The 5,472-nt window shown below is 47.2% G+C and overlaps 2 non-coding genes across 2 annotated transcripts; one reads left to right on the top strand and one right to left on the bottom strand.

Moving 5' to 3' along the window:
- Window positions 1-182: 182 nt before the first annotated feature.
- Trnam-cau (transfer RNA methionine (anticodon CAU)) lies at window positions 183-254 on the bottom strand. Its single transcript has one exon. It is a non-coding gene; the product is annotated as a tRNA-Met (tRNA).
- A 2,025-nt stretch (window positions 255-2,279) lies between these two features.
- Trnaw-cca (transfer RNA tryptophan (anticodon CCA)) lies at window positions 2,280-2,351 on the top strand. Its single transcript has one exon. It is a non-coding gene; the product is annotated as a tRNA-Trp (tRNA).
- The last annotated feature ends 3,121 nt before the right edge of the window (window positions 2,352-5,472 follow it).

The raw sequence follows: 5,472 nt of genomic DNA, 5'->3' as shown, positions 1-5,472 counted from the left end.
CCGCAGACGCCCGTGACTCACAAACTTCCTCTGCAGAAGTAAGTCTTCCCTGCACCCGTCCGCACGACTCTCTCACCGACTCTCCTCCCTCTGCCAATCCCCGCTTTTATTGCCGTTTTTATTTCATATTTCATTCGGAACATTAAAATGTTGCACCCATCAGACGCAAAAAGCAACGCTCCTAGCAGAGGATGGTTTCGATCCATCGACCTCTGGGTTATGGGCCCAGCACGCTTCCGCTGCGCCACTCTGCTGGCCGCTCCGACCCCTTTCGGCACACGTTCCTGACTGACAGTCGCCGACGCCAAGCGTGAAGCCGCATCTGGAGCCACTGCTGTTAGCTCACCTACCTCCTCCTGCTGTTAACACCAAGGACCCCCACAGCCGTTGCCATCAGCCCCAGCCCTTCCCCGCAAAGGGGACCTCAAAAGCCAGCGCGTGGCCGCTCTCTGGAACCCCGTCTGATCAGTCTAAAGGAAGGTTTCTTAACCGACAGCCGTGGAGATATTTTTTCCCCCGGCCTGAAGAAATGAAATGACTGTATTCGAGTTTTTGTGGGGTGTCACAGAAACGCTGTGCTGCAGAAGAGCTAACCGGAGGTGAGTTCAGTCGTCCCAACCTTTAGCTGCTTGTGCTCAGGTTTATGTTTCAACTGACCTCACAGACTTAGGGTGAAGACCTGATAGAATTATGTGGTGACAGCTGAACACTCAGGGAGACATGCTTGGTGTATAGTACCTGTGCTCTTTATTTTTCTGTCGCTGTGATTAAAAACTCCACGGCTAAAGCAATTTACAGAAGAACGAGTTTATTTGGGCTTACAGTTCCAGGGGATTAGAGTCCATGCTGGGGAGGACAGCATGACCTCAGCCAGCCAGAACAGGAAGCTGAGAGATGGCATCTTTAAAGGCAAATACAGAACAGGGCGGGAAAACGGGAAGCGGGGCAAGGCATCAGTACATCAGAGCCCGTCCTCAGTGACATACTTTCACAACTCCCAGAGCAGAAGCACCACCTCCCAACGAATGCCACGTGGGAACCAAGTGTGCCAAGACCCGAGCCTGCGGGGGACATATCTTCAGAACACCACAGTGCCTAACAACGGTGGCTTCTTTTATTGATACTGATGTAGAGCACAGACCTTGGTGGTGTGTGGGGCTGCTTGTACTGTCTCGCAGGAGTCAGCTGCGCAAATATCTTTCCAACTCAACACCGGGTGACATAACTTACTTCATAAAGGAAGTTTTTAGTTCTGGGGCACAAGGGGGACACTGAGGCAGATTTTTTGGGGTGGCAGGAAGAGGTCCTTTCAGAAGAGATATTAACATAGTTTGCTTTTTTTGTTGCTGCGATAAACACCATGACCCAAAGCAACTTGAGTACCAAGGGGTTTGTTTATTTCCGCTTACAGCTGTAACTCATCGTGAAGAGACAGGAATGTGGAGTCAGGAACTGAAACAATGGCCATTTCTTAAACAACCCAGAACCATCTGGGGGGGGGGGGGTGACACCGCCCATGGTGGGCCTATCAATCATCAATGAAGAAAATGCTTGGCAGGCAGGTCCACTGGTCAATCTAATCAAAGGGATCCCCCGGCTGAAACTCTCTCAGGTAACTGGGGTCAGGTTAACTCAGACAACGTGTCAGGTTGACAGCCGACGCTAACTCCCTGGACAAACAACAGTAGAAAGAGGCTACTCTAGCGGGTCAGGGCTGTGTCAACATCTGGATAGCCTGAATCAGCTATGGTGAGAGGATTTGCCCCGTGGAAACCACCAAGCACGTCACCGGCATTGTTTTTCCTCCAGGAGAGTAGCTGCCCGGGAATGGCCTGGAGAGCGAGCTTAGGGTCTTTGATCTGATGACAGTGGGGGAGAAAACCGGCCGTTTATCCACCTTTCCTGCCCCACAGAGCCCCCCTTTTCCGTACGTTATTTAAAGGCCTTCTTAACAGTTCCCAGTAGGAATCCTGGGCCATCTCTCTCCGTCTTCTTCTTGTCTTCCGTCTCGAAAAGTGACGTCTCATTTTCGTTTCGAGCCGTGGGTCTGTGTTCGCGGCGCGCAGGCGGCTGGCTCGGCCGCTGCACCGTCAGGAGGCCTTTCCCGCAGCCGCCGGCGCCAGTGGACTTCGGACGGCGTCCAGGGCCCGCCCTGGCTAGCATCCCCCGGGGGAGCGAAGGGAGAAGTGGTCCAGGCCGCTCAACGGCCTCGCGGGGTTCAGCGCAGACGCTAGCAACGTAGATGTGGTTAGACAGCAATCAAGGGAGCGGCCCAAGGCGACCTCGTGGCGCAACGGTAGCGCGTCTGACTCCAGATCAGAAGGTTGCGTGTTCAAATCACGTCGGGGTCAACATTTTACACGTAGGTAGCGTTCTGTGGCAGTAAGACCAGAAACAGCCAACAACTAAATGACCCTTCCAAGCAGGTGCTTAGAGAGTTTAGTAGCTCTTCCTGCTTCTGTACTTTCAGCCCTCTCCTACCCCAACCGCTAGCTTTTGTAGATGCTTAGATTTAGTCCTGTCACAGCAGTTGGGTTGTGTGACCTGGGCCCGAGAGAACTGGTTTGAAGCAAGATTGCATACGAAAGACCACTTGCAAGAAGCAGATGGCCTGGGCTAAATTTAAAACACATTGTCAGAGGAAGGAAAATGAGCTGGCTGCCAGCATGGGGAACTCACAGGTGAGCACCACACAGACCAGTAGCAGCAAGAGGCAGCTGCTATCCCTGAACCGATGTCCTGAGGAGACTAAGATGTACTGGGATCCAAGGGCTGAAGAGCTGTCCTGGCTTCTGCCTTACTCCTACCTGCTAATCATTCCATGCCTGTCTGGAAGCCAGAGGGCAAAGGATCCTAGGGAAGAAATTCTTTGTGCTATAGAGTAAAGCAAGAGAAGGATGGAGAGGAACCTGACAATATGAAAACAACTTGATTCACATAATAATCCCCATTGTGATCAAGGTGTTAAGTCCATAACAAGGGTATTTTTAAATGATCTCTAATACTAGCCTCTGCCCTTTGAGACAACTCTTTCTAATATGCAGTTATAATTAGGAGAATATTAGTGAAACAATTTTACTTGGGAATTACAGGTCTAAGCATTATGACAGGTTTTGGTTGACATTGTTGTTTGTTTTGTCTCTTCAGATAAGTCTCCACTCACACTGTCATCCAGGCTCACCCTGAACACCAACTTGCAGCAATCCTCCTGCTTCTGCCTCCCAAGTGCTAGGATTACAGGTGTGAACCACCATATCCAGCAAAGATTACCTTTGTTTGAGGAAAAAATAATATTATGTGAGTATGTGCAAATTTACATTGCTTTTAGAAAGGACTCAGATGTCCAAAGCTGCTTCACCAGTCGGAAGGTCTACCCACACCATGGAAGGTTCATACATGGCCTCTTATTTTTTCATAGTTCATAGCCATTTTTATATTTCAAAAGGTTGACAGTGAATTAAAATAATACCATTCCATGATAAATTACATAAAATTGTATTGCCCATATGTAAGGGTGTGTGTGTGTGTGTGTGTGTGTGTAGAGGTCAAAGGACAATCTAAGTCGCTATTCCTCATGTCCACCTTGTTGTGAGGCAGAGTCTGTCATTGCATGGAGTTCAATAAGTAAGCTAAGGTGGCTGAACAGTGAGCTTCCGTGAGCGCCCGTGAGCTCCAGTGAGCCTTCTTTCGTCAGCTCCACAGCACTGGAATTACAAGTACATGTCTCAGAGCCCGGCTTTCTGATATGGGGTCTAAGGCTCAAGCAAGTGGGTCCTCATGCTTGCCTGGCAAGTATTTTATCAACCGCACCATCTCCCCAGCCAATACATTAAGGTGTTTGTTTGTTTGTTTGTTTGTTTGCTTGCCACAGCCATAGACAACTTCATCTGTAGCCACACCAAACAGCAGTAGAAAATACGTAACATCTAACTCCTTACAAAAAGGAGGTTCCAGGTCCTAGGCTAGAGAAAGGTGTCTTGGGGACACACCTACCTGCTGTATCCTGGTATCAGAAGCATCCCCAGAACTCTGATTGCAGAAGCAGGGCAGGGGGTTCTGGCTTCTTCCAGCTTGAGCTGCTGCCTGGGGCCTCTTGGCTCCCAGGAGAAGGCTGGCAGATGGACAGTTTGAATTAAAGGCATTTGAAAAGCAGCAGGCATAAAACGAAGACTCTGAATGAACTACTTTTCAGAAACCAATGAAATTCCCTGTGAACCTGTTCTCATTCTTATCAAGGATAGGAAAGTGGAGGCCCACAGAATTCTGCCCAAATAAACCTTGTTAGCTTTATCTGCATAGCTACTCCTTCCATGGATGCCCTAGCCCAGGTCTCTTTGCTTTAAATATAACATTTCAGTTTCCTTTTTTTTTTTTTTTACCCTTTTTTCTTTTCTTTTCTTTTTTTCTTTCTGGTCTATTCCACATATCAGTACCCCCTCCCTAAAATGACATTTCTTGTGCCACATAAAACTTGTGTTATGCTGGGTATGGTGGCACACACCTCTATTCCCAGCACTTGAGAGATAGATGGATAGATACAGACAGACAGACAGACAGACAGACAGACAGGTTTTAAACAATGAATCAGAATCAATGTTAGAACTCAGTCCCATTTTTCATGGATATTTCCCTTCGCCAGATTTGGTCTAATGTTGCTCACAGTACAAGCCTTTAAACCCAGCACCAGGGAGGCAGAGGCAGGTGGATCTCTGTGAGTTCCAGGACAGCTAGAGCTCTGTTACACAGAGAAACCCTGTTTGGGGGGAGAGAAGTTAAAAACAGACTGAAAAAAAAAAAAAAAAAAGAAAAGAAAAAAAAAGAAAACCTTTCCACAGCCAGTAATCCTAGCACTTTGGAGGCAGAGATGGGACAATCTCCTCTAGCAATTTAAGGCCAGCCTGAGCTATATAACAGCTTCATCTCAAAAAACAAAAAACAGTGTGCGGGAGAGATAGCTCAATGGTTAAGAGGGCTCAGGTTTGTTTCTCAGCACTCATATGATCGCTCACAGCCATCTCTAACTCCAATTCAGAGAATCTGATGTTCTTTTCTGGCCTCAAGCACCCGACATGCAAACAAAACAGTTTTACACATGAAATAAAATAAATAAATCTAATTTTTTAATACCACATACTTCAAACTACACTCTTAAATTATAAAAATGAAATAAAAAAACATTAAAAATTCATTCTAGGAGGAAAATAGAAACATTCATTGGTTCTGCTCTTCTGTTAGGCAACTGATCAGTGGAAAATAAATCTCGAAAAGTTGGGCTGGTCTCAGACTACTGATTTCTGCTGGAGAGTGAAAGTCAGAGTGCTCAGGCATACCTTTGCATTCCATTTCTCTGTTTCAAAGAGGCGAATGTAAGGAATTCAAGAAGTTTGACTTCATGATATCCAGTTTTTCAGATACTCAGAGCCTGCAGACTCTTAAGCCCTAACCCTCATCAGACTAGCCTGAATCAAGATG

The sequence above is a fragment of the Psammomys obesus genome, unplaced genomic scaffold, assembly GCF_907164565.1.
Source record: "Psammomys obesus unplaced genomic scaffold, mPsaObe1.curated_primary_1811, whole genome shotgun sequence".
NCBI lineage: Eukaryota > Metazoa > Chordata > Mammalia > Rodentia > Muridae > Psammomys > Psammomys obesus.
The sequence above is the reverse complement of the archived record's forward strand: the minus strand, read 5'-3'. Positions and strand labels throughout refer to the sequence as shown.